The 11028-nt window shown below is 35.0% G+C and overlaps 1 protein-coding gene across 1 annotated transcript in view; it reads right to left on the reverse strand.

The window, feature by feature from the left end:
- The window catches only part of LOC138331540 (protein yippee-like 1), a 40595-nt gene extending 39316 nt beyond the window's left edge, over positions 1 to 1279 (reverse strand). The window contains exon 1 of the mRNA XM_069279231.1: positions 1142 to 1279. The gene's annotated coding sequence lies outside the window, so the exon portion shown is untranslated. The remainder of the gene's footprint in view (positions 1 to 1141) is intronic.
- Positions 1280 to 11028: the final 9749 nt, after the last annotated feature.

An 11028-nucleotide genomic window follows, 5' to 3' on the forward strand; every position in this document is an offset into this window, starting at 1 on the left:
ATTCAACCAAATATACATTGACTACAAATATGTATTTCCTTGTGCATTCATGAATGCAAGCATTTTCATTTCAAGCAAAACTTTTTTGATTCGCATTAATGACATATTCGTACATGTGCAGCTAGACCTATATTCTAACAAAGCAATATTTATCCAGCACATTGTACATGTATTATAAAGTCAATGCAGAAGTTCCAATTAGTGATAGTTTGCTCAGTACTGCAGATGCCATTAATTTCAAACTGACCATGTCAAATAAGACTTCATCTTAATAAGTATAGTGTGAAACATGAAATTAATAAGTATGATAAAATGTTTGAGGAATTATTTACCCGTTCATTAGACCTACAAAGCTAGACATTTTTTTTCCTCCTTTGTGAAAAACATGTGCTCCCTATATATACAATGTAGCCTGACCTTGTTATTCACGAATGCTATCAATTTTGTACAATTAACAATGAACTTGTTGCTACTGCCTTAAAATCTTTTGTTGAAATACATGCATATAGTTTGAAACAGGAACATCAAAGGAACAAAGAACCTTCATCTATGAAATATGGAGGAAAGTATGAAAATCAATATTTTCAATATTTTTTCTAAAATCTGCATCCTGTTTCTAGGTTACATGTATCTCAGCATCAGCATCAAGTCAGACAATCAAATGTATCGTGTGGACTTAAAAGTGTGACAAACACGTGCTGGTCCTTTGTCTAACTGGCATAGGTCTCAGTAGAATGGATTACGTGCTATCCTTTGTTCACATTGCCACATGTTTACGAGATCAAAACAAAGAAATCCTGGCCTAGTCCCGTTAGACACATTTCGATGTGTATTCCCTCGTCTGGTATTGGTGAAAATAACATTTACACGTTTTTCTAATAATACTTCGACAACATTCATTAAACCATATTTCTAAATATCTATTATGATATCATTGTGGAGATATAGGTAAAACTGACATTATCATTTAGGCGCCTTATAATGCCAATACACAGAAAATATGGCCTCCTTGGGGAAAAAAGAAAGCAGTTGGCAGAAATTTTCCGCGGTTAACTCAACACACTTACGTCTGCTCTTGTCTACAACTGGCAAAATGAACTCGCTGGATATTTATCTTTAAGATTTCAAATGTAATACTCACTGTTAAACAGAATATTGATCCCAAATGCTTCCTCCAGTATCGTTTGCTAGACTGCTAGGTCGCCAGTGTTTATGTCTTTGGTCTATGCGGAAATGAGGTGACGTACAAGTCACGTGATATTCACAGCAACGTAAACAAAGCCATGTGACTGCATGGGCTAGCAAGTGAAAATGTCAACAAAGCGCCCTGATAATGTTGTGACGAGCTCTACGGACACTGAATCAATGCTGTTGTCCAGCAGATCGGCTTAGACTGACCAGATAATGCATTGTATATACGCAACAGGCTTATTACACAAATCTATGTACATGTGTCACGTGTACAGGCACAGGGGTGCTTGTTGCTGCATCTAGGCACGTAAACTTACTCTATATCATATAATTAGTATACATTATCGGAAACATATATATAATTGTTTCTTACTTTCCATAGATAATGTACATTGTATGGGTACCCGAGGCTCCGGATATGTAAACTGCTTAGAAATAGAAAATGAGAAAATAATAGGCCCGCATGATAGAATGCATATATTACATGTACATATTGCATAAATTGTATGTACAAGTAAGGCCATAAAAATCACCACCGATATTCCAGGAGTTACTATCACTGTCGTAATATCCACATAACGACAGTGATGCATGTAATAATCATAACCCTATGTAATAATCGAGGATGACGTCGACAATTTAATTTCTATGATATAAATTTTTTGTACATGTATACATATATATCAATACAATCAACAATTTCAAAATTGACTATAATTCGAATATACTTATGTTGTATTTCAAACAAATACTACATGTACAGTTGAATATTATTATTTTGTTTGATTAATTAATGTCCTATTAACAGCTATGGTCATGTAAGGACGGCCTCCAATGTATGCAGCGTGTTGCGTGTATGTAGTGCGAGGTGTGTGTTTTGGGAGACTGCGGTATATTCATGTTGTGTCTTCTTGTATAGTGGAACTGTTGCCCTTTTTATAGTGCTATATCACTGAAGCATGCCGCCGAAGACACCAAGCAACACATCCCATGGCCACCCGGTCACATCATATACTGACAACGGGCGAACCAGTCGTCCCACTCCCTGTATGCTGAGCGATAAGCAGGAACAGAATCTACCACTATTATAGACTTTGGTGTGTCTCGGCCAGGGGACACAACGCAGAGCCTTCCTCACAAAGGCGAACGCTCAACTCAAGGCCAAAAGTGAGGCGGTGCCAAGGGAGGCATTAGGAAAGATAAAGTCATTTTGGAAGAAGAGAAAAGAAAAGATCCTACATTTAGTCGCTTTTTACAATCATACAATAGGGGCAGCAGGTACAATTCTAACGCGCTGCCTGCAGGGCCAACAGTAAGCTAACCTTTACACTTTGTGCACTAGTAGTGCACTACATTTGTACCTACATGTATACGTTAAAACTAAGAATGCGTGACTACATTTAAACTGTATACAGGTAAACTAGTACATGTACAATGTAGTTTGATACATATGTGTAGCTGCAATGTACATGTACATGTACATGTCAATCACATGTTCACACTCATATGCAAGTGTATTTTTAATTTTATGTACATGTACATGTACATCAGTGTATATTTTTCTTCTCGTGTACATATACATTCTGATTAATTGTCAGCAAGGACGTATCACTTATATATCCTTAATTATCAGATAACAATAAAATATTTTTTTAATTAAATAACTTATATCATTTTGTAAATAAAAATATGCATTAATGAAATATTGATAAAGCACTTAGCATTTTTATTAAATTAATTGTTTCTATATGTATATTAAGGTAAACAATAGATTGATAACTATCAATTAGTTGATTTGCCATATATGCTCATAAACATGAATAAATTATATTTAGTACATCACGTGACAGAATACTGGATTCTGATTGGCTACACACATGGAAACTATTTGCAATAGTGCCCGGGCAAGCGGGCACTATTGAAGTGGCGCGAAATTGAACATGAATGTATTGTGACGTCACCATTACATGACGTCATTATAACGTTGCGCTTCGACCAAGACGTCAAGATGGCGGACAGGCTGTTTTGTGCGGGGATGGAAGCAAATCTTGCTTTTCTACAGAAGACTGTTCACTAATGTTCTATATTGATCTACTTTTAATTTTCATGAAGCTGAATCCCGTTTTTATAGAATCCCATATCTCTGACACAATTTATATGTCGTACTTTTAATGAAACAACGTGGTGTGGAAATGAAGATAGCGTTGCGAGGTGGTAGGCCTATCGCTTGACGTGCTTCTCAAAGTTTGCGATGACATGGAAAACGGTCTCATGTCAGGGTGATGTACTAAACCCATTATGGCCTGGTTGAGAGGGCACTATTGCCTCATAGTATTGTCTCATGATGGGATAGTGCCCTCGCCTTCGGCTCGGGCACTATTCCATCCCTCGACAATACTATGAGGCAATAGTGCCCTCTCAACCAGGCCATAATAGATAAATAGTTGACTCATGGGCACGATCTAGAGGGTATATACATTATATATAAATGTTATCAGTATCTAGATGAATTATTAATGATACCAAATGGGGGCCTACAGTGTCATATGTAGAAATATTAATTACTGAATCGACAAGTCAATTTTCATTAATATACAACTCATACTAGTACACGTACTGTTCATCAACGTATTGACTGCAACTTCGTATTGACAGATACCCCTAGCTATCAAGGCCTCCAGTAATTCTACAAGTACGCATCATCAACAATGGACTTAGGTAAAGATTTAGATATATAACACAGGTACATTTGTATATGAATATTAATGATCGATCCTGTCAATTCCCGCTACATTCCTCCTCGATATACGAGACCCCGGGTATTTGTGTTGAGCGCCAATTTTGTAACAAGAGAGGAGAAAATGTAGCGACCATATCGGGATTCGAACCCGGGACCTCCAAACACTAGCCGAATGCTCCACCTCTGACAGAACCACCAGCTGGTCACCGATGACCGATCGACCCAGTCCAATCCCATCACCCTAATAATAATCAATAAATACAATTGATTTTAAAATCATTACAGTATCGACACTTATAATTAGACATACTAATGTTTCCATACATGATTAAAGAGGGAACACGAATAAACCTGATTACAAATATCAAATTTGGATAATTTATTCCCGAAAACTTGAAACATTGGAATTTGTAACACCCCCGTTCCATATACTAAGCAAGCACATGCACAAAATGCAAAGTAATATGTTCGTGACTTGACTTTTAAATGCGGACAATTTTTCGATATTATTTCAATTCCGTAATTTTTTTTTCGCGACTTACATACTATCAAAATTGATGATACTGGAATATTTTCTGTATTTTTTTTACTGAAATGATCAATGCTACATTAGACACATTGACAGTTTTGATACTTTAAGTATAGACAAGACCCACTGGTCTCAGTGGAAGCATTGCGCTACCTCTTCAATCAAATTTTACTCGCAGATCATTTTTCTCTCGCACTGTTATTTCCGTATATTGAAAACCCCATTTCTCTAGATCAAAATGGAAATAAACAACGATTATAAAATATAACTGAACCATATTTCAAATCCAAAGTGCTTTAAGTCACACTATATGCAATTTGCGGTAAAATTTGAAGTGAAAAATTGTAGATCGCTTTTGGAAGATTACACTGTATTTTACTTATAGCGAATATACAGTTTGTTACATAGACGTTTTAGATTCGCAAAATTGCTTTTCGATGACACGTTCGGAATATTGATGTACTTTAGATATTGGTTTAAGTGGAACAAACTAAAATATAAAGTCATCTTCCTTTCAAATTTTCAGTCAAACAGTTGTAAAATATAAATTACCACATGATGTTACAGCACACTGAAGGCATTTCGGGAGAAAAAAACCTGACAAATCACAGGTCTGCAGAGTCTTCCTTTAAAAATTATCTAGAGAGCGACACCAAACTTCAAAGCGATACCGTCAGCCACTATGTACCGTCATTTGATTCTTTTGGTGTACTTCAAAGGACCAAACTATCTGTCTCCTCTGTTGTCGGACACGAAGCCTTCAGTTTTGCTATGTCATATTCCATGGATGGATATTACAAATGTGATAATAGCCCCTGGAGTATAAAAGAATAACTCACCATTAAGTTTTTTTTTGTTTTTTTGTTGTTTTTTTTTGTTTTTTTTTTTTTTGTTTTTTTTTTTTTTTTTTGGGGGGGGGGGGTTTTCATCAATTATTATCCAGGCTTTAAAAGTTGTTTCTGTGTTATTAAAAAGATATAAGATATGTTTATTTGGCATTTAAATGTTAAAATTTATGCATCAATTTAATTTTACGGAGAGAAAACACTACTCTAATACAGATCCATGCGGTTCGGAATAGTAAGCGGTATTTGCGTCATAGACTATACCAATTGTATACTGCATCACGAATCTGGGTCAATTTTAATTCCGACACTTTTACCTGTTGTCGCATTGCCAACCCAACCAAACCCCAATCTATCCCCTCCAAACCCCATCCAGACAACGCTACAAAATGACAACATCGTTAGCCCGATAAAATAGTCGAATCAGCTCATGATTCTGTCGTGCTGTCACCCCCGCCAATGAGACAATTCCAGATAGCAGAGATCAGACATTTACTCATCTGCATGTAATGGATTTTTAACTTATAATGGAATTGAATTTAACCAAATGCTTTTCAAATAGTTGTATCTACATATGTATTATGAGACATACTATTTTTTTTTAAATTTCGTTTAATTCCAAAGCCTTCGTCGTTGAAATCGTTTATTCCCTTGCCCATTTGTCTTGTGTCTTCTTTGAAATGAGTTGATACGAATTTGGACAATAAAACATCGCTTTATTGCTGCTAGAATAGAAAGACGAGTTTTAAATTCAATCTTTTAATAAAATTGCATGCTTTCTACATTTCAATCTAAATTTCTGTCCATATCTGATATGCAAAATATAATGATTAGGAACTATTCATTATTTTTTGTTGAATGACAATAAGCTGTTTTCGAATTTGAAGGCATCTTTAAATCGATACTGTTAAATTATTGGTAGGCTTCATATATGCTTTTAAACTCAAAACATAAAATGTTTCGTTTATTTCTTGTTCAGTTTCGATATAACACTCACAGTTTGCATTTATTTATAAAAACAAAAAAAACTACACTTTTTGTTGTAATTTTGACTTTAAAGTATCCTTTCGCTAACACATCCTAGCTGACAGACATCTTCATCTATATGTTCCAACGCTAAAGTAGATATTAATGAACGAAATTGTAAACAATCTGCTTCCTAAATTTGATCAAGACATTCAAGGAAATTGAAATAAGATTGTTAAAATGATTTTCATTATCCGTTATTGCACGTTGCTGTCGTAAGCTAAAGGACTACACAGAGCAAAGCAAGAAGATAATCATTGCAAATAAATAAATAAATAAATAAATAAATAAATAAATAAATAAATAAATACATAAGTAGGTAAACGGGTACATTGTACGGAAACTTAACATATTTTAAGGAAAACTCCTTAACTTAAGATTGTTTTCTAAACTTTTGTAATGCTTTCCTATGGGGAATTTTAAGTTAAGGATTTCTTTAAAATTAAGGAATGTTCCTGGCATCATTATTTATATATATTTGCAGTCATCAGTGGCCATAATACAATACGCAAGGGATGTTTTACTACATACTCTTAGTAATTTTACCTTTTTTAAAAATTAATCTTCGGATATAAATTGTTAAGGTAAAAAACAAAGTTGACAAAAACAAAGGTTTGCAACAATGTTTTGGTATCTATGACAATAACCATGCTCTCTAAATGACGATTGCATCATTGTTTTGATTGGCATTATTATAAATATACTCAGACTCGTAATTAGCACAATCCCTTTTTGATTGTCATAATTATTATTATATGTAATAAGTTTTAAATTCAAAAAATGTATTAGGTTCCCATTGCAATATTTTTTCCGAGATTGCATTAATAGTTGTAATTGCAATAATATTGCGTTTTCTCTCAATTTTGTCGGTCATTTCGTTAATAAGTTATGTAAAATAGTTATGATTATGCTTATTTTTTACCAGGGTTCACATTACAATTCACGTGCTCAATTGGAATTACAGTGCATGTAAGTTTTATTTTTCATTGCAATAACTAGGGTATGGCTTCTAAGGTTGAACTGCAGCAATACTTTAGTGACCATTCGATTTGAAAACCATCCACTATTTAGAAGATTGCATTCATTCTCTAACATGGATGCTTGTGTTTTTTGCTTATATTTTACGTTCTATTACTAGAAACATAGCTAGGATCATTTAAGGACACTTGCCCTTTTCATAGTGCTATCTCACTGAAGCATACAGACGAAAACACACAACAAGCACACTCCTACTGATAACGGACAAACCAGTCGTCCCTATTTCCTTTATGCTGAGCGCCAAGCAGGACCAGAAATGACTACTATAACAAATACACTTCTTATTGAGGGTTATCGTACGAATTAACATTTCATGATTTGACCATAAAACTGTGGTTGATTGCCAAAGTGATGGTTCAACATGTTGGGTAAACTTAAATAGTAGATGTACAATTAATGTTATTACATTGTAGATATTTTAATGCTGTGTTTTGTTATGGTATATCTGGTCACTGATAATGACATGATAATAGAGGGTTTGGCAAATTTGCATTTCAGCAGATAAGAATATTTTACATGTTATTACAATTATCAACACTTCTATTCTAATTATATTGCGACAATGGTTTTTTTTATCGGAAAGACAATACTACAGATAACACGAGTTTATTTTCTGTGTGTCATGTCATTTCTACATCGACACGATATACATATAACAATGGATGCTATTTTAGATTTAAACAAATAAGAGATATCATAAACTTCCTCTTCCTCCTTTAATGCTATATACACGTATGACGTATGTAGTTTTGAACTGGCATATATATATATATATCGTGAAATATATAAGTATTGCGCAACGCTTAAAGTGAACAGTCGGGCAAGGATGGCTAAAGTCGGTGAAAATGGTGTGAATGTATCCAGGATAATTTCTTATGAAATAAAAAAATAAGATCTCTCGTAAAAACCTGTCTGCGTACGCAGAAATTAATTTAAAGTATAGGAATCCTAAAACGTCCTCCCGGCTGGCTATGTCCGTGGTTACATTTCCACGCAGCCTCGCTTCAATGCTTTCAATTTTTCTTTATTTCAATGGTCAGAGCTGGGAAACGTAAGCAGAACTTGACCGTCGTATTAATATGTGAGAACTTTTGGAAGGCCAATGAACGCATTTAGACTGGTTTTCTTTGCCCGACTATTCATTTTAAAATTCGCAAGGTTAACATTTTGCAGTGTCGTATAGGTAGCATATTTGCGGAGATTGAATTTTGAAGGTTACTCATTCTTATAATAAGTATTATGTATGTCAATGAATTTCTGAATATTTCGCTGGGTCCAGTTGTTCAAAAGATGATTATCTTAACACAGTTTAACGACACTTTTCAAATTAATTAAGATAAACTAATTTCTTGCAAAAATAACTTTACAAAATTCTGCAAGATTCTTACGAACTATGTTCTTGACCTACTTATGTATCTTTTCAGCTAATGAAAAATGAAAATTTCACTAATTATGTGATTAAGCTTAACACTCTTTGAACAACCGGACCCTGGTGTTTGGAATTCGCGGATTTCAACGAAAAAACGAATTGTAAAAATAAATCGCACACGAAATGTAAGAGCTATACACAATGCTATTTGAATTTAGCCTATGTGTGGTTCTCCTGGTCGAAATAAGTAGAAGGATGTCGGTCAACATTTATCTATATATAGCTTTAGAAAACGGCGTACGTGATGAATTAGGAAAGCCTGACGTGAGATGTGGCTCAATACTTGGTTGACGGACTTGTAGATATCTGTGGCACTAGGTCAAGTTGTCTTGACATCTTCGTATATATATGAATATATATATATATGTATCTATACTGGGAATAAGTGTTGGTATAGGCACCAACAACACCAATTATCTGGTCAGCGTGTCCATTTATTTTATTTTTTTTGTGTTCGGTTTTGTTTCGACATATAACAACAATGAATTTGGAGTAATATACCTAGGCCTCTGATCATGAAAGCCAGTCTGTAAAATTCACCACGCACCGCTTACGTTGGTAACCAACGATGGGAGGGACCGCCGTGCAAATGGAAAGCTCCTTTTTATAGATCGTACGCATACACTTTGTTACAACTTGATTACGTTAAAGCATTTGAAGCAAGTTTAGAAAAAAAAAACTCGAGGACTGACAAACTAACAAGCATAATACAAATAAGATAAGCAAAATATCATCAAACGCCTTGAAAACTATCTAGACTTCACCAAACAGTTTTTCGTCTTCCAGGACTCATCAGTGACGCTATAATAATAGTTTAAAAAAGACCTATTCATATTCAGGATTTATAATTGGAGTTGGGAGATAGGAAATGTTCGACTTTTGTTTTTGCGAGGATTCCTCGATAAACCAATGAGATATTGAGTTTGTATTCGTTCTTCTCTTTATAAGTGTGTATGTCAGAAATTCGATTGATTTTGATTGTTGTAAAAGAGACCCTCACGCAACTAAGACATGTACATTTTCTATTGTTTTACAGTCGCCCGGAGTTCCCTATGGAATCCCCTCAGGGTACCGCAGACACGTGTAAGTGCGCGTGCTTATCGCGCGCCGTCAGTAAGTCAGCACGTTAAGTAGATCCTATTACACATGACAAGTCTTTGTCCAAAACAGGAAAAGCCGTGAAACATATTTATCTACGTGTACAGCCTTATCTCGAGTGGCCGTGTAGACAATCGTTCAGCACTACTTATTAACGGAGACTTATCTCACGAACAAGCTATCGAGATAACACGACCTATATAATAAATAAAAAGATGACGTGAGATCTAAGATGACCTACATCTTTATACTACAATATTATCACTGACGTAATCTCGGGAAAGCAAAAGCGGATTTGCACAATATATATCTAAGGGCGATAGTCATATCGTGCAATGGTCAGGCGTCATCTACCACTTTTATTGTGTTCACTGTCATGCTTCGTTGGCTGAGTCTTATTCATAGTTAATAAAGGTGAAATTGGTAGTGTTTTGGGACCAATTAAAGCAGACATGGGAAGAAAGAGGCTGAGAGCAACAACGCATATTAAGTGCATGCAGGTCAATGAAGAAAAATATCTTTGGTTACTTTTCAATACCCAATAGGTGATCTGCTTCAGTGATATAGCACTATAAAAAGGATACGAGTTCCACTATCACAAGGGGACACGACATGAATATACCACAGCCTACCAAAGCATCGACATTCACACCCGCAGCACACTGCATACAGCGAGGTCCATCCTTACATTACACTGGCTATTAATTGGGCGTTAAGCCTACTTAATGAGCAAATTAATGGGTGTTTGTTTCAGTGAAAAATCTATTTTTAGACAAAACAACATATCTATTAATGAACCTAATGGTGAAATTGTGTGGTACTACACTGTACTTTTTGTTTATATTTAGCTTAATTGCATTTTTTTCCGTTTTATGTCAAACTCACAACCACTTTTACTCGTAAACATAACCAGGTATACCGTATTTGTCATGAGTTTGGTGCTATGTAGGGAAGTTACCTTTAAAATGGTGATTTTTCTCCGGGGACGCCATCACCGGCAGGTGTCTAGCTCGTTTTCACAAAAAAATGATGTAGCAGTACATCAACAGTTTTTTTTCAAACGAACCAGGTACCTGTGACATGTCATTAAACATAAAATTGAACAAACGAGAAACAAAATCAGACAAAAGAA

The sequence above is a fragment of the Argopecten irradians genome, chromosome 9 (assembly GCF_041381155.1).
Source record: "Argopecten irradians isolate NY chromosome 9, Ai_NY, whole genome shotgun sequence".
Lineage (NCBI taxonomy): Eukaryota > Metazoa > Mollusca > Bivalvia > Pectinida > Pectinidae > Argopecten > Argopecten irradians.